Source organism: Cinclus cinclus, chromosome 2 (assembly GCF_963662255.1).
Source record: "Cinclus cinclus chromosome 2, bCinCin1.1, whole genome shotgun sequence".
Lineage (NCBI taxonomy): Eukaryota > Metazoa > Chordata > Aves > Passeriformes > Cinclidae > Cinclus > Cinclus cinclus.
The window spans coordinates 89,891,994-89,911,047 of record NC_085047.1 but is presented as its reverse complement, the minus strand read 5'-3'; the positions used below and the strand labels follow the sequence as shown (position 1 = coordinate 89,911,047).

Sequence of the window (19,054 nt, the reverse complement as noted above, 5' to 3'; positions counted from 1 at the left end):
AGTGTTTCTTTGTCCAGGCTTTCAATGTCCTCACAGGCAAAAAAATCCTCTTTCCTATCAGTGTTCTCCCCGAGCAGAGAGGCAGGAGAACCTGCTACTTGAAGACAGCTTACACTGGTGAGCAGAAGAGTACATAATCCTGACCTAAGTGCCAGCTTTGGAAAGTTATTAGCACATGCTAATCAGTCAAATGTATAATACCAAATTAAAGAATAAGCCATTAGACTAATACAAACACATTCAGAAACTTTGAATGGCATCTTGTGTACCTATACAAAAGCTTTACCAAAAAATGGTATGAGATCATGGGGTCCTCAAAATACAGAATCACAAGATTTCTGTGATTCTCAGCAGGGCAGGATTTCCCCCTCCCATCTCCAATGACTGACTCAGGATACTTGCCACCAAATGCTATGACACAATTCTTCACTTAAAAAAACCCAACCCAAAACAAAACAAGCCAACCAGACACATCTGTGATTTCAAAGAAAACTTGCAGAACCAGAAGTATGTGTAAATTGATGGCCTAAGGGGAGCAAGAGTTCTGCTTCAGGTCTACAGATCGTACTCAAACAGTATCAATACATAAACAAGATTTCAAATCTACCAGGATGACATATTGTTTACTAAGGCATGCTCTCATATCTTCCTTAGTGCCATTACCTGCAATACCTACCAAGCAATAAAGCTTGGATGGGCATACAATCACAATTTTATTTCAGAATTGCTCTTTGATGGTGTTTTCAAAACAAGCACGTGGATAGTAGATGTAGTAGTAAGTGGCTAGTAAAGATAACGCACATGAGAAAGTCAAGCAGTAAAAAAGCAGACAAAGAAACAAGACAAGAACAGCCAAAATGTTAGAGGAACACAAAGAGATGCAGAAAGGTTTTAAGCAATTAGCAATTCCCTTCACAGACAGGGTAGGAAAAACACACACAGAAAACCTATGCAGAGCTTAGATTTAACTTCAGCTGATGACAAACAACCAGCAATTGTTACAGTATTCAAAACAATTTGATAGAAAATAAGGGTTGGCTGGTAATAGCCTCGGAACAAACACTGGTTTTGATACACTGATATTTCAGAGAGAATACATCTAAGAACATTTATATACAATAAAGGAAAGACATATCATCTGCAATGACTAATACACCTAAAGAGCTCAGGTTTTAGCTAGGGTTTTGCACTTGACAGCTTAATCTCTAATCCTGAAAGAGAAAACAAAATGCTAACAAATTCAAGTCAGTCTTTCAGAAAGAGAAGAACTGAGATGTTTGCTGCTGTTTCTGATCCCAGAGACATATGACGAAAAGTTCAGCATACAAGGATTCTTCAAAAGGCTGAGTACATATTCCATTTTGGGATTTTTCTCCAAGAGTTTCTTACCTAGGTTTCTTTAAAGATATGAATATACACAGAATTTCCAGAAAAGTTGGAAGAAAATTCTGAAACGAATGTATGAAGATAGAGGACTAACTAACAAAAATTCACAGTATACTAATATCCCTCTTAAACCATTCCAAAACCAGTTTCTATATGGATGGCAATTTGAGAAGTGTATTGCCATTCTGACACAAAACCTTATGTTTCAAAAATGTTTGTTTGTAAAGCAGGTAAAGTCAAAAATTCTAAAATGTCCTTTATTTTATTCCTACCAAAATACACAGAAATAAAAGAAAATACACAGAAAAACAAAAAAAACAATCATGTCAGAAAGAGGAAGATAATTTGAAAACTGTATCACACACCAAGGGGAAAAAAAAAAAAAAATCAAAAAAAAAAAAACATTAAGAAAGAAGGGATACACTTTTCTCCTCCTTGAAAACTCCATGAATTTTCCAGTAGTTGCCCACTGTTACCCAAAAGGACATGCTCTCAGCATTAGGAATCCCCCACTCTGTGTCTGTTCAGGCTCCTGACTGCGATCTCCTACCAGGGAGAGCTGTCCCAAGGGCCAGAGGAGGATTGCACACACACAGATCCCAAAGACAGCTCCTGGACCTCCTGCTGCCACTGGCAAGAACCACAGCTTCCTGCTTCTCAACTCATCAAGGCATCCAACAAACTGTTTGTATCCTCAGCAAACTGATTTATTAAATAACACAGACCTAACAAATCCGTATTTTCCAGGAAGAAGGAAAACACTTTTCCACCGTGTGTGTGAGAACATCAGAAATGTTGGTAATTATAAACACCTGCAAAACTGCTGCTTTACACCACTGCAAGATCATTCCTTTGCCATCATCTTTTTGAGACAACTGCAACACACAACATACTCTTTCATTCAAGGTCAGAAACAGCAATTAACTGTCACAACAGCAAGTTAAATTGGATCATGGAGATGACCTAACATGGAGGATACTCGGAATCTTACGAAAAGCCTTAGGGTTTCACAGAAACCAGAGCATGAGGCTAGGCATTGGAAGTGGTCATGAACAATTACTGTATCAAGGTACATTTTTAAAAGAAAAGTTTCATTTGGGGGAAACAATTTAGTAGCGTAACATGATTTCCCCTGTGAACACTCTCTTATTGTTAAAGGGAGAAAGAATTAATTTTACCAAATTCTACCAGCTAAGCAACTATTGTGGCAAAATATTAATCACTCAAATTAGCTATCTCACAAGTACGTTTCTTCCCCTTTCTACATCAAAAAACCCTTCAAAATTAATTGTATTTGATTCTGAAGAAAATTCACAGAATTGTGTAAGCTGATCACACAACTGATCTTAAGGAATTACCTTACTAGCTTGCCCTCTGCATGGAAGAGATGATCTTTATAAGCAAAACCTGACACAACTTCCCCAAACATCTTTTCTGCATTTAAAAAGTTTACATAAAGTCTCCAGAATGAAAAATAACCCTGATACAAATACCTTCAGTAATCATTCCTCAGCTTTTACTAACCAACAAAAGCTTAAGAAATCTACTCAAAGTATAATCAATACAGAACCTTTTTTGGAAGCAGAGCATATACAGAAATAACAGTTCAACAATACTTAAGAATTAGGTTCAAGCATTAAAGTCTGAAAGAGAGGTTTAGGCACAAAAAGGGTTGTAAATGAAGAACTGAAAATGGTAACAGTTGCCAGTAGCAAAAAGATGCTCAGTATTTCTTACCATCTCCCAGAATAGCAGAGCAGCACATAAAATGACAGCCTTGCTGAAATTAGTGCACATTTTGAAACATAAATTACATCTACACCTTGCTGCATTAGGATGGTGGCTCAGAAATAAGCACACAATCCCTCCAGCAGAATCTACTTCAAAGCCTTCCCATTCCTCTGCCTACAGAGCTCGGCAATGGATGAAATTGAGAATGTAGTTTTCATTCATTTCTTCCAGGCACTTTAAAATTCACACATGCACCTCAGAGTGGCTTGAAATCTGGTATGCCATATGGCAGTATACTTGTCATTTCCAGAAATATGTTGAATTTGGGTTCCAGAGATATAAAGCCCCAATAATTTATTTTTTAAAGAAAAGAAAACAAAACTAAAATTCCTGAAGCCAACAAATTCTGCTCAAACTCCACTACGCACAACTGGAGAGCCTGGGCTTTGATCAGGCTTCAAAGAACCTCTTCATTTGCACCAGAAAATAAATCTGATGCCTTAGCTCGTGGAGGCTTATTTTCCTACTGTTTTGCAACTCTGTAAAGTTATTTACACTTGCTTTAAGTGAGACCGAAGAAGAAATGATACATCAACATCAATAGTAGATTTATACAAACACATTGCACTTGGAGCACAAAGTAAATGATTTACAAGCTGCAGAACAGTGAAGAATCAGGATCAAAGGTTTTATGGCTATTCCAGTGTGAACCAACTGAAGAAGAAATAATTACTTCTCATTCCTGCATAAAATGTTTAATGGTGCACATGATGAAGTAACGTTCCAAAAAAACCAAAATCCCCCAAACAAAGCCCCAAAGAATTAGCAAACAGATTAAAAAAAAAAAAAAAAAAACAAACTGACAAAAGAAATAAGGCTCTCCTGCTGGCTGAAATAATCACATGGTCTCCAAGCTCAGCAAATTAGAGTGAGACTTCCAAAAAAAAATTGGTGGAGCTGAACTAAACATCTTGCTGTTGTCAAAAAGAGTGAATCCTGTGCTGTAGGTAGAAATCAACTAATTCATCCTTCTGCTATCATTTCTACTTTCCAGGGGTGTCTAATTACCACTATTTGCAATCTGTGATTAAATTATTTTTTTTTTTCTCAGAAAGAAAACTCAGACTAGCAAACTTAAATCAAATCACATTACACGACCACAACGACTTTCCTCCTTGCAATCACTGACACATAGAAACAGAGAATCATTCTCCTTTTTGGAGGTGCACACAATTCCTCTCTTTAAACCTCATACTGCATCTTGAAACTAAATTATCCTAACACACACCCTTTTACCTCAACGATGAAAACTAACAGGGACTAGTAACTCTGTTGACAAGAAGTGCTTTAGGGATGATACTTTGTTTTAAAACACACAGAGAAACCAAGAAAATAATCTAACTCAAGAGGGGTGGACCCTATAATCCGTAACAAACCTCCCATGAGCATGTTCCATGGAAATACCTGCTTTGCAGACGGCGTATGTGTACTATTTATCCAAGTACGCAGAGGTGACTTGGAAGAAAATGCCAAGGAAATACACGTGATTCTAATATCAGAGTCCAATCCACTGCAACATTTCTATGAATAAAGAAGAAGAAAATCAAGAGCATTTCGACCGTATCAGGGAGAGTATATTTGCAAGCACTTAACTCATGGCACCATCAACTGGGATATGTAACACAGCACAGACACTCTTCCACTACACTAATCCATCAAGTTCATCCCAGACCAGGATCCATTCAGCTGCTGCAGCTGATGAGGGTTTCAGCCATGCAGAGACAAGACTACCACATACCTGCCACTCACATCTCCTAATGGTGAGTGTATCTGCTCATTGCTGCTAGAGGCAGTGGGCTTTGAGAAAGCCAGGGCTTTTTCCCCAGGCGTAACAAACATAGAGCTGCCAGCCGCTGCTGTTGCCATCTAGGGAAGCTATTCCTAGAAAAGCAAGAAAAATGAGTGGGCTGAGCTGAAAAGACAATGTAGAAACTAAAGCAAGCAGAAGAGTCCTCTGTAACACAAGAGGTGAAGAAAATCCCCATGTCTGCTAAGATTTAGGCTGAAGATCAGATCTCTTCCCAACACATTCCACAGCCAATAACTGGGCTCTTCAGGTACATTGAGCTTGTGGGCGAGATGAAGAGGCTTGCACATGCTACAGCAAAATTTTACTGTGCCCAGCAGACAAAGTATGCTGAATTTTCTGAACATTTTAATATTCACTGCAAAGCATAGTAAAACCAAACAAAACCCTAGAAAATCTGCACTTCACAGAACTTTCCATGTATTTTATAGATGGCATTGAAACCATCTGCTGATGCTGCCAGAACAATTCAAGAACCACCAAAACCAGTGTTTGACAGGTCCAGACCTACTGTAATGTCTGAATGACTGCAGCATGATACAGAGGTGCTCCTGGATAATACAGATTACATTTCTTCTTTAATCATTCTTCCAATAAAAGCAGTGTGGAAATCAACTTTTATGGTACTTTTAATTGTAGTTGTAGATAACAAAAAAGCTGTCAGCTATTGAAGCCTCAAGCACACCACCATCCTCCCACAGCTATTACTACACTGACAGGAGAACTAGAGAAACTGTTCTCACACTGGCACACCTAAAATGCCAAAGAGACAGAATCAATTCTCAACTGTGCATACACTTCTTTTAATCATCATTTTCTTCTTCCCATATGTGCTTTTCTTTACAAAGTCCCAAATCCAAGCTTCAGAAAAGTAAACTAAACAGATTCATAAGTGGCTTGAGTATCATAACTCAGTTGATTAAATATTTGGAAGAGTTCACCTGGTGGCTTTGAAGTGCAGCAGAGGACCATATCAGGGCTTTGTGAGTGGCAATATACTTCCTGAGGATCTATCAGTAAAGTGGTAGCAATCTTTCAGGTAAAGCAAAGCCAAAGGATTCAAGATGGGAAATGAAGCTATAAACAGTAAGAATACAGAAGTTTACTTCCTGTATGCAAGGTTAGCAAACTATTACAATATCAAGGTACATGCCAGTCTTTTCCTTTCTTACTTACAGATTTAGCCTTTAAGGTGTCCAGTACACTTTTTCAAACTCTTGCTACCTATTTTAATTCTATACTTAAAGATCTTCCTGCATTCTGAGACAATTATTTTTCTTTGATGCTTTTTTCCTTGGATGTTTTCCAGATGAAGTTCTAAATTGAAGTTCAGCAGGGAAATGATCAGAGCACTACATTTCAATAACAGAAGCATTTAAAGTGTGGCCTTCAGTGTATTAAAGTCATTGCTGGAAGCTACATATCAAAATATACTACCCACCTCAGAAAACCCTCTATTGTTATAATTTGGTCATTTCACACACCAGTGATCAATCTCAGCTGAGCACATTCTGTAAGTCCACACATAATGATAAAAAATTAGGCATACTGGAGAAAAAATTAAGTCTTTTCTTTGTGAACAAGTATATTCACCTAGTGTTTTTATATAAAAATCACATTTCTACTGCTTCTTGGTATGAAGCTAAACGGGGTGAAGATACACAAATTGTTGGTTACAAGGGTCAATGACTCAGCAGCCTGCATTATGTCCACTTTGCAGCAAAAGCTGACAAGCACAAAACAATTACTTTAGAAAACAATCTTGGAAGTATGCCCACGTGAAACTTTTAAAATGTAGATATACATATAAGATTATTAACTGCGAATCATATACCCTTTGCCTAACTCTTCCTGAAGATTTCTATTTTCCAACTCTCTTTCCTTTACCTGCCCTTAAAATGTGTAAGCTTCAGATCAGTGTTGCATATTAAGTCCTCAGAATCAGCAACTGTCAGTAAGTATATTACAGCACATCTAGAAGCTGAAAACCCCAGGCTACATTTCATTTCAGTAGAGAACAACACAGACTTTTCAGAACAGCAATGTTCTGAAGAAATATTACAAAAAGGAGAATATCCAGCTATTGGAAAACAGAAAAACCTGAAATAATATTGCTTCCACTATTCCCCCAACACCCTATGACACTGGGATCCAGTGCTGAACCTCATCACACAATTTTCTCTATAACAGCTCTCCCACAGTATAAAGAGTGGACAAGCAGAAGGAGGAAGATGTATAGTGAAGGAAAGTACAGCATTATTTTTATACAGTTCATCTTCGCCCAAAGCCTGGGGTAAATCGTACCCCAAATCATAATGGTAAATCCTACCCCAATTTGTACCACATTAAGTTCAGATTTAATTAATCATTCCCAAAGCCAAGGAGAAATCATATACATATCAAGGTAGAAAATGAGACTGTGAATAACCTGTAAAGCACCCTATACTTTCTCCTACCCTGAGCAGATATGAGCAAATACACAACCTCATTTCTGTGACTGTGTGCAGCTACATATTTAGGTGGAATAGAGAGCCAACAAAACACTAACAAAAACATCTTCATCCAAATCCTATTCACAGCTGTTAATTTAATGGAAATACTCTTCCGGCATGAAGAATACATGAGTAATAGCCTCCACAGGAACTTTAACAGCACATCCTTAGACAAAGGGCTTCATAACACAGCAGCTGGACGCCATTCAGCTACCTGACAGCCCTTGTGCTGCTTGGAAAGAGTGCATTAACCACAGGATGTGGATTTCTGAGGCAGTGACTGGTGCTCTCCGGTACTGCACAGGGAGAAGAAGGGAGATGGGGTAGGGAGGCAGATTTGGATGCTTTGAAAGAGGTTTTAGAGCAAAGGGCTGTGGACGCAAGACAACATACGATGATCAGTCAGTCACACAGAGCAGCTGCAGGAAAACAGATTGCTCTGCAAAACAGTTACACACAGTCATTTTAGCCCTCCATAAATTTACAGTACTTCAAATCAATGCCACTTAAAATTCTAGAAAAAACAATGCAGAACATTTATTTATTACACTTCTCAATTTAAAAATGTTTCTTCTTTTTTAAGGAAAGATATGAACTGACTGACCCATGTGGGAGCCCACACCAATACCCTAACACAATTCCAGAATATATTCATAGAAGAAACAAGTTAAAAACATTTATACGGAAATTTTGTATAAATAAATATTGTAAGCAAGGGTTCAAATGTATCCTCATTTCAGAAATCTCATCAATTCCACTTCTGTACATCATGTAACTGCAATGTTCCAGTCAAATCTTACTCATTCCCAAATGTGTGTAATCACGCTAGACAGAATATTTTTTTTCTATTTTTATCTAATATTTTATTTTCTTTGCTTAAATATTTCTGCCGCACAAATGGATTACAGACAACCCAAAAACATGTCGTCTCATAATCAAGTCTATTCCCAGTCCTAATTATCTACAAAATACTCTGCAATGGAAAAGGAGGAGGGAAAAGATCAACAAAGCAAAGTCACAGGTGACCACCATCAGTTAGACAGCACAATAATCAAGGTATGAACCAACTAAATTGAAGTTTTCCCTGAATTAAGTATTTATAGATTCATAAAATAAAACGGTACTACCCTAAGAAAATCTAAAGGTGCATGTACACAACTGCCAAAACTATTAATTATATTGATACCCTGTGCAAGTATTAATACTGAGGTTTGGAGTTTTGATTGCTGTTGGGTTTTGTGGAGGGTCTTCTTAACATCTAGTAGGTGCCACAATTTTAGAACAACAGTATCAACGATTTAAAAATCCACTGAAATCCAGGTTCTTAACATCAGGCATGACATCCTGAAAAACTAGGCACATTCAAAAAAGCCTGTGGCAGGAAAGTGGCATGGAACAAGAGCCAAGGGCTGCTATCAGTCAGTCAGGCAACAGGCAGGCAGAGCTGACCAGGGAGTGACACTGGAAAAATAACCTCTTCTCTAGCACAACTCTACCTTGACTCACCTGCCTTCATGACTCACTGACATCAGATTCAGAATTGCTACTTTTGAAGAATGAAGCGTTTAAAATTTTACTACCTGCTTAGCAAGCACAGTATAATCTACTAAATACCAAGCTGCTTCAAATGCTATGTACACTCAGTAATGGTATGTATGCCATTGCTGCAGAAGAGTAAGTCAATGGCCATTAATTCAGATTGCAGTTATGTATGGTATCTTCTTCTAACCACAAGTATATCACTTATATTAACTCAAAGGAATCCAAATGACCAGCTATTTAACCACTAAAATTATCTAACCAGAAAGAAGGAAAAAAAAGTATCAAAGAACAGACAAATCACAAGGGCAAGCTACAAAGACTTTTACAACAGAACATTGAAATCAGTTCTAGCAGCATCATTAAACAATCTAATACAGTTAAAGCATGGGGGGGCAAAGGATTTTAAAAGTCATGAATTTCCATGATCTGCATTAATATACTTATTTTCAAACCTTGGTTGCTCCAAACCAGGAATTACAACCCTGAATGTATTTAAGAGCCTTTCTTGCATCACATTTTAGTTTTTCCATTTTTTTTCTGCTTTCATTCATTTTGGTTTTGTTTTAAATTCTAATTCTGTGTTTTTAAATAAAACACCAAACTAATGAATTGCTTGTTTCCCCCCTAAGAGACTAACTTCCTTTTCCCTCAACTTAGGAGGGCATTAAATCAAGCACTGCCTAATCCACACCTGTTCCATAAAAGCTCAGTATTACTGTTCAATAATCCTGTACTACTAGGAGCCACACTGACTTTATGGGACTGCTGGAAAACTAATGTCATATACAATGTATAGGCATAATGTCTGTCTCTAAAAATAAGCTGGCTATGTGACACTACAGCAGAAGTTCCATAATTCAATATACATGTTGTGACAAGTAAAGAATGCGTAACAAAAAGAAAAGAATTGGCCTGCAATGTAACAGGGGTTCTTGTCTTGGAAAAGATGTGCATATGGCTCAGCTTCATGTTTTGTAAATAAGAAACATTCACTCCAGTAGGACAATGCACATGCTTGCATTTTCACAGGGCCACAGCAACGGAGGGAGAAGTTAAAATACAAAACAAAGAATGAAACTTTGGCAAAGCTTTGACATTGTGTCTTCCAGAGAGGTGAAAGAAATACCCGAATAAAATAAACATCCAGAATCTCCCGTCAGCAAAACCAGAAAACATCCTGAAGGAATACAACCAAGAGTATTATTATAAGACAAGACTAAGGGAGGAAGACACACATTGTCACAGTAATGACATTACCCAGACTTCAGCAGTTTTCTGCCATAGGAAGTCTATAACATTTCAGTTCATTATGATTCTCCATGCATCCCTTAAGAGCCTCAAAGCTCATAAAAATGATGTGTCATATTTTGATACTTGTGCTAAACACAAGCTTTGTGATTACCAGTGTTTAAACTCAATACAATCCACACAGCCCTCACTGAGATATCTGATTAAATTTCTAATATTCATGAACTAGAATTTTAATATTGAATGCTCAAAATGATTTAGGTCTTTTGATGCAATGGAACATAAGTCCTTTAGTGTCAAGTAGAAGGCAGATCATTTATTATAGCATTAATTATTTGGAATATTAGCATTAATTTCTTTCTCTATTTGAATTAAATGGAATTCAAAACAGTGCGAATTTATGAATAGTCCACAATATAATTATTTCTATATTATTCCTGCAGCACTAGAAGATTGCCTACAGACCTGAAAATGTAAAGGAAGGAGATGGATCATCAATTTTTCTTTTCATCTTTTTTCTGAAAGACCAGAAAGGTAAAGCTCAGGATGTTTATACTATAAATGGCTTCACTCTTTTTTAATGTAAAAATACCTGTCTTTATACCTATAAATGCCACCTACATTTTTTTGCATTCAACAAGCAATGATTAAAGGAAAGCACAATTAAACAAGATATACCATAACCAACTTCTTTTATGACTGGAATAAAAGCATTCTTAATTAAAACCACAAAGCTGAAAAGAGTGACTTTTACAAAATTTCAATACTCACTGGGAAAAATGCTATGTCTTAACTTACATTTCCAAAGTTGCTACATACACAGAATTCCAAACTTTGGTAGGAAGGACTAATTAAAGATACAAACATGGTACCTTCTTCCCAGCATCTAAACGGTACAGTTATCATGTCACTTATATTACAGGTATAGCCAGACAGTATTGCTAACAAAAATAATTCATAACTATAAATAAATACACCACCATGCATGAAAAACTGCTGTTTGCAGGTCATTTGAGTCAGTTACCAGAGCACTAGATACTGACCGACCGTAATCCAGCTTAACATTCCAATAAGAGACACACAAAAATGAGCATTTATAGGGGTTTACCCAACTTACAGCACTTCTTCAGTCCAGTTAAACCAGAAACACCCGGCCAACTGAGATTGCAACCTTACAAACAAACAACAGCCAAGCCTACAGATAAACCAAATAAGCCATCTGTACCACTGACTGCCCCTGTTTGAAGTCCATCTACACAGGTGTCAGCTCCTGGCCCTGCACACTACAGCTGAACTATCATGGAGTGTTTGCACCACCACTGACTGACAGCTCTAAGACAAAATGAAAAAAAATCAGTGAACAGAGTGCTCGTTTCCAACCTAACAAATACTCAAAACCCATCCTTCTGGTTTTTTTGAAATTTTTACTAAAAATACTGAAGGCATTTAAAACACATTCATCTCTAAAGTAACTGGATGAAGTCCAACAATCTTGTTTTTTTTTTTTTCTTTTCTACTATTTAGCAAACAAATTTTCAAACTAAAATTATCAACTAAATTTTCAACCAATATTAAATCTATTTAAAATGAAAACTCAAAGGATACTTGCAAAAACAAACTGAAAAAACCCTGAACTCAAACTCAAGAAAGCCTAAAGCAAGTATTGATGAGCCAGGTGGCACTGTGCATTTGCAGCAGCCCAAGTCTCCTGTGGTGGAATCCAGAATCCTTGACATGCCATCATTCAAGACCTGTCAAATTTGATAACACTCTGTGTGTGTCTGGAAGGACACCATCCATTCAGAGAAATGAATGTGCCATTTGTTGTCATGACAGCTATCAAAATTCAGCCCGAGAACATATCATAGAGCCACGTATCTCTCCTTCTGCATTAAAAGGTTGAAAAATACTTTCATTGTCATCATCCAAAACACCATTAGGATGTCAACTAAGAAGTCAGCTCTCCTGAAACAGCAGTGGCCCAGGATGGCACTGGGAGCCAAGTCCAACATACAACAGATGTGGGAGAAAACAAGTGTGATGGATACACTGCTATTGTAAGAACAGGAAGGAAAAACCTTGCAGCTATAGGATGCTGAGGGTGTCCTTACTGCATTAAAACCAAGAGGTCAGTACGATTAATGCTTGGGACTCTTCTTTGGTATCAGTGCCAGGTTTTGCTAAACAGGAGGCTTCACTTATTGCCATTCCTTGAAACGTTTATTAGTCCAGAATGCTCCAAAAAATTTAGAGTAATACACCAGTCTAACTCTCCATATACAGACTAAGTTTTAACAGGACATAGTGTTCCTCTTCTCTCCCAAACCTGTGAAAGGACTGAACAAATTAAGTGTTTTATTTTACTAAATTGTTAACTAATACTTAATTTGTTTACAAAAATCATTATTTCAGATAACTTAAATTTGACAAGAATATGTTAGAAAACCTACTGCTTCATTTATAGTTTATATGCTTAATTAATACCATCATACCTTTCTAAATCTTCCCACTCTTGCAAGAATCTAATCTTATTTTGAAGGAAAGGTTATAAGACAGTGTTTAATGGCTTTTTTAAAATAATATAAATAAGAACATTATAATTAAATCCAAAGCAAAACTTAATTTTTTACCCAAGAGCTTGCCTCTGTTTTCGTAAAAATAAAACATATTTAAAATGATGCACTGCTAGCAGCACCAATATTCCCACCCCAGCATGAACAAAAAAAGCATCTGCCTTTGTTAACCCTCTTCCTGTCCTCCTGCAGCATCTGATGGCTCTGTATTTGCACAGAGCTGATCCAGTGCAACCCATAGGGAAAAGACAGGCAAGAGACAGCACTCAGGGAAAAGCAGCTTCTCACACCGTAAGAGGACGTGACCCAGACTTGGAGGACTGCATCAGGAAGAGCATCCATAGCCTCTAGCTTCTCCATAAACTTCAGTACCTGCTTTCACACTCGTGTCACTTCTCTTTAAAAAGGCCCTCATAAATACTCTGATAATTTCTGGAATGTAGAAATCTCAAACAGCTCAGAATACTAAAATCTGCCTTTCTATCAAATAAACTGAAGGCCTGCTCATTTATTTTTGGTTATTGATGCCCCACCTATCCAAACAGCACAACTGCTGAAACACAACAGGCTACCTAACCACAGTTGTTTTTCTGATTAACATCTTATTTTAAACAAAATTTGTATTTAATTTGAATAATTTTTAAAAAGATTTTATAAAGGAGATTGCCTAAGACAGATGCTACCTGATTCTGTAAAGAAACATCTACCGTTTTTTGTCCAATAAAATTTCTGCTATATTCTGTCTGTGGTATCACATCTGTTTGTATGGTTGTGTGTATTCTGCATAGACAGTAACTGATATGAGTTGAGGAAAACTGGGTAAGGTAAAAACACACCCATACAGCAATTCATTTTGCATCTGTATTTGGTCACAATTGTGAGAGAAGCAACACTTGTGAGAATTCAGGGATCTGCCAAGTGTCCCAGGTTCACCACACTGTCTGCTCCACCAAATAATCAACAGTAGCTACAAGTCACCATATTAATACTGGCTAATGAGATAAGGACTAAAACCAGCATAAAAATCCTACAGTGCAAAAAAGCCTCTAAGCCACAAAGTTTGTTTCTACAACTGTGAACTAATACAGGCTATATCAGCATGCCTTTGCTTCCACTCTAACAAATGTTTTTCATAGCAGGAGTATTTCTAAAACTTTACTGACATCAGGGTTTTGTGCAGAGCTGCAGTAATTTAAAATGCAATGGGTTGCTATTCTCTAACCAAGATTTATTCCTCTGCACCTGAATTCTTAAAATTTGCAGTACTCTATGAAAGCTTAAAAATGTACACTGGCAGGCCACCTCATTGCACACAAAGTTATAATTTATGCTAGGTTTAAAACATGAACTCCATTAATGGCGAGAAACAAACTGATTTGTTTTGTCACATATACTAAATTGAATATAAAAATATGTATTTCATATTTCAATGCACTTTCAACTTACTCATGTCATTAGCATTTATGAAACAATTAATAATTCTTATGACGGGGAAAAAGATTACTCCAAGGGGAAAAAAAAACAAAACAGCGGAAACTTAGCATTTGGAAGCATTACTCTACCCTCCACTGAACAGAGCAACAGTTTAACTGGGCAGAACACCACTGACTACATTATTATGAGAAAACTAATGGGCCTAATTAATTTGCAGGAAAAATTTAAACTGGAACTACCTAAAACAGAAATAACTTTTGGATTCCTGGGCCAACAGGCATAAATCTGCAAAGCAAAACGAACAGAAAAGTAATTTCTCAAAAGGTGCCCCACAATCTCCTGTACTAAAGGCTGGAAAATGGTGCACAGGTGAAAATATTAGTGCAGGCCTCACTTCTTCACCTCAGGATGACAGAACAATGCTATTTCTCACATTACAAACACCATCCTAGCTCTCTAAACATCATTCACTTCAGGAACTAGTAAGAATTCCTGACTTTTACTCTCTGGAAACTATTGTTCTACATTTCTTTATACCTAGCGAATACAAGGAAAAAATGGTACTACGAGAAGCAGAAAACAGCTCTCCTGCAGAGTGCCTCAACACTCTACCTCTCCAGCATGCCAGATGACCTAATTTTGGGGAGCAGGGTGTCCAGCAACGAGCACCCAGCACCTCCTCACCCCAGGCTGGCTAAACTAACCAAAAGACGGCAGCATCTGGTTTCAGTTTTCAGCTACCTAAAAACTCCCTCAAACACCTCTAATAAATCCAAATCAGCAATCCTCCTTCCTCAAAACACAAGCGGGAGTGGGGTTTAGGAATACCCACAGCTTAGAAACCATCAGTCCCTCAATACAAACAGAAAATATTTTTCTAGAACATACGCTTTACATTCAAAGACGCCTTGGTTTTGATTTCAAACCTGCGGCAAGTAAATTGATACAGCACCTGTCTCCATGAGTTTGGAAGCAGCTTTTATGCTCAAGGAGCATGAAAAACGCAGATACTCTGGGTAGTTTTGCTGCTGCTCAAGACCAGGACCAGCAAACAGAGCTATCTGGGTATCACTTTTCCAGTTGCTACTATTATAGTTTCTACTGAGGAAAGCCATGAGCACTGCAAAGGATTAACATACCAACAGCAATACAAGGCACAAAAAAAAAACAAAGGCTGGAAAAGCAGCAGACACCACTGACTTTGTCCCTCTTCTTTAGCTAACAGAAGATGTGAGGTGACACAGAAGAGAGCAACCACCTTTCCTTAAGGTTTCACACAGCTAGCCAGGAAAACAGAGAAGAAGGGGAGATAAGTTCCCTTTCTGTACGGCAACAAGGCAAAGGCTGAAGTCCTGAATTTATCATATGTTCAGTAGCCAGAATGAAATTAAAAGGGCCACCCAGACTATCAGCAGACTATCTGCCACTAGTTTTGGGAAAATACAGCAAAAGAGATTTTATGCATTTTTTTTTCCACAAAAGCAATTAGAAATGTAATCTGGTAGAAGTAGGAGGCAAATGCAACAGCCAATGTTGCAATGACAGAACAACAGCAATAAGAGCTAACATTATAATGAGTCTGTATCTGTTTCATGGCCTATATTAAAATATTTGCTAATTACAGCCTTGATCTTCATTGTACAGGTGCCTTCTATTGCTACATTTACTCACTGTTCCCAAAAGTGACATATTCTGTCAAAGTCACAAGAAGAAAGTCAGTTACAAAGACAAAGCGATCTGCTTAACTTCCTAAACACACTAGGGTGAGACAGAGGCTTTTGATTTCCAGAGTTGTGAAATCAATATTTCAGAGAAGCAGCAACATTACATCAGAAATTACAATCCTAAAAATGAACGCACAGTATCATTAACATCATCTATGTGGTGCTGACTGCTTCAGATTCCTAAAAAGAAATGGCAAAACAAGTACTTTCAAACAGAAATTCTTCATAATCTCCTACCCAGTGAGTCCTTTCAAATTCCTCCATATTAAGTTACTGGTCCAAACTCCTGATGATACAAACCACGCATGGTTAGGCCATGAAAATTTGTTTTTACAAAGGCCACTACCACATTTCATGAAAGAGAAGTCTAATTCTCCCACGTTGAGCTGCTAGAACAGCAGCAGTATGTTCCTCAGACATAAAAATGCTTCATGGGAAGAAACCCTGTTCAAGCTGAAGAATGCTTTAAATTCTTTCTGACTTTCAGATACCATTCAACTTTTAAAATTACAAAAGGTTCCTCTTTGTTTTACAAAAACATGACAGTTCCGTGTGAAATACTACATAGAATTTACGGAACAACTCAGATGCATGCAGTGAGCCAAATTCACTTAAAAAAAGTGGAAGATATAACACAGGAACTAGAGCCAAGAGCCCCCATGATCAGCTCGCTGCAGGTCAGACCTGAATTACAAACCCGAATCCCGATCTGACAACCTGATCTGAGACAGGCCAAAGTGCTTACCCCGCCAGCAAGGGGTAGCTGTTAGCCTGGGCACACCTTTAATTAAAAACAGGGCGAGAAGACTTACAAACTTCAGTAATTTTCTTCCCAAAACACGCATGAATGCGCTGCACTGAACACTCAGTACTTGAGATGTAATTTTACCTTTATGTTCTTTACCTACTCTGGCATCGACCGAGGCCAAAGCGCAGCCCGCTCCTTGAGAAAAGCCCCGGCCTCGGCCCTACTGAAGTCGAAAGTCGGTGACGGAAAGAAAAACGACCTGAGCGGGCCGAGGGCCATGCGCCCGCCGCAGCCCGGTGTGCCCGCCGGTCCCCGTGCAGGGCGGCGGCGCTCCCGCTCCCGGGAAACTTTCGGGTTGCGCCGCGCTCCGGCCGGGAGGCGCTGCCCGCCTTCCCCCGTCGCTGCCCCGCGGCCGCCGGATACACCGCCTCCATTCACCGGAGCCCCGCGAGGGGTAGGGGGGTGGCGTCCCGGCCCGGCGCTGCCCCCCGGCCGGGCGGCACAAAGCAACGGCTGTCACACGCACACACACACACACACACGAGCAGCAACTCCGGAGGATGAGGAGGAACCGCCCCCGAGGCCCCAACCCCCCCCCCCCCCCCCGCAACTGGACGTGGCACACAAACCTCCTCCCGCTCCGGGCCCCCCGTGCCGCCCCCGGCAGGTACCGGCCCCTCCTGCGCGGGACGGCCGCGGAGCCTCGGCCGCCCAGGTGACACCCGCCTTTCCCCCGCTCCCGACGCCCCTTCCCCGCGTCGTCCCCCACGGCCGCCACAAGTTTGCGGCGGGCCCCAGCCCACGGCCCGGCCCCATCCCCGTCCCGTCCGCGGCCGCGCTCACCTCCGGCCGGCTGGCGGGGAGCGGAGCGGGGCGGGCGGCGGCGGCGAGGCTCTCAGCCCAGGCGGGCTCCGCTTCTTTGTCTCCTCGGCGGCGGCGGCGCCCGCTCGCTCCCCCTCCGTTTCCCTCTGCCCTTCCCCGGGCGGATGCGGGCCGCGTCCTCCGAGAGGGGCCGGCTGGCTCCCCCCCTTTCCCCTTCCTTCTCCTCCTGCGCTCTTCGCCGGACGCGTCCAAGGCCCCAGCCCTCGGCAGCGGCAACGGCGGCGGCGGCAGCAGCAGCTCCGCTCCCTGCCTTCCCTCTGCCTGCTGCGCCCGGCGGCGGCGGCGGCGGCGGCCCCTCCTCCGCGAACCGCCCCCCCGGCACAGCCCCCGCCCCCGCCCTGCCCTTCCTGCCGCTGCCGCTGCCGGGATCGCGCGGGAGGAGCTCCCCGGGCTCCCCCTTGTCCGCCGGGAGGGCCGCTTCTCCCCCGCCCCAGCGCGGGAAGGACAGGCAGGGACAGCCCGGGTGGCTCCCTCTCCTCTGCGGGAGGACCTCTCCGGGACCGCGGGGCGGGGCAAAGAGGGGCCCTGCCCAGCAGGAGCGCCCCGATATCTCCTCCCTCTTCCGACCCCGTGAGACCCGGCGCTACCGGAGAAGCTGCCCCGCTGGGAGTGGAAGCGCTCGGCAGAAGTACTGGCGGATGCTGCAAGAGCCGGGGATGGGGGACGCGGACGCTTGGCGGCCGGGCCGAAGGAAGGGGCGCGCCGCGGTTCGCCCCGGGGCTGCCACGGGCCGGGGGCTTCAGGGACCGGGAGCGCGGGGCCGCTGCCGCCGGGGAACTTCCAGCCGCGGTATCGGGGCGCTTCTGCTGCCGCCCATTAGCCGCCAGGAGGCCGCAGCCCCAGCTCTTCCCAGCCCTTCTCTTCCCTGACGGCCCGGGGCGAAGTTTCAGCCTCCTTCAGCGCCCCGTGTTATCAGCCGGGTCGGGCGGTGAGCGCTGGGTGTTGAGCCCTTGGCAGCCCCTCCAAGCCACAGAATCAGAGAATATCCTGTGGTGGAAGGAACCCACGAGGTTCATCGATTCCAACTCTGGCAAGCAGAGGACACTCCAAGAATTCCATCATATGCTGAGAGCGTTGTCCAAATCCTTCTTGAATTCTGTCAGGCTCGGTGCTGTGACCACTTCCCTGGGGTGGCTGTTACAGTGCTCAACCATCCTCTGGGTGAAGAGTCTTTTTCTAATACCCTGCCTAAACCTCCCCTGACAGACTTCAGGCCGGTCCCTGGGGTAAGCCAATTCCAAAACAGAGCCCCGTGGCTGGGTGCCAGCTGCTGTGCCCCTCCACTCACGGGAAGCACCTATAACCAGCAGTGGTTATAGGCATAGGCAGAAGCACCCCATGGTGGCCCTGGTCTCTAGTGGGAATAGCCAACCTGACATCCCCAGTGGCCTCCCCCCCCACCCCCCCCCAGTAGTGTCCCTGGGCTA

The 19,054-nt window shown here is 41.4% G+C and overlaps 1 protein-coding gene across 1 annotated transcript in view; it reads right to left on the bottom strand.

The window, feature by feature from the left end:
• NCK2 (NCK adaptor protein 2) overlaps positions 1–17,686 on the bottom strand; it is an 83,869-nt gene extending 66,183 nt beyond the window's left edge. Inside the window, exon 1 of the mRNA XM_062487927.1 lies at positions 17,589–17,686. The gene's annotated coding sequence lies outside the window, so the exon portion shown is untranslated. The remainder of the gene's footprint in view (positions 1–17,588) is intronic.
• Between the last annotated feature and the right edge of the window lie 1,368 nt (positions 17,687–19,054).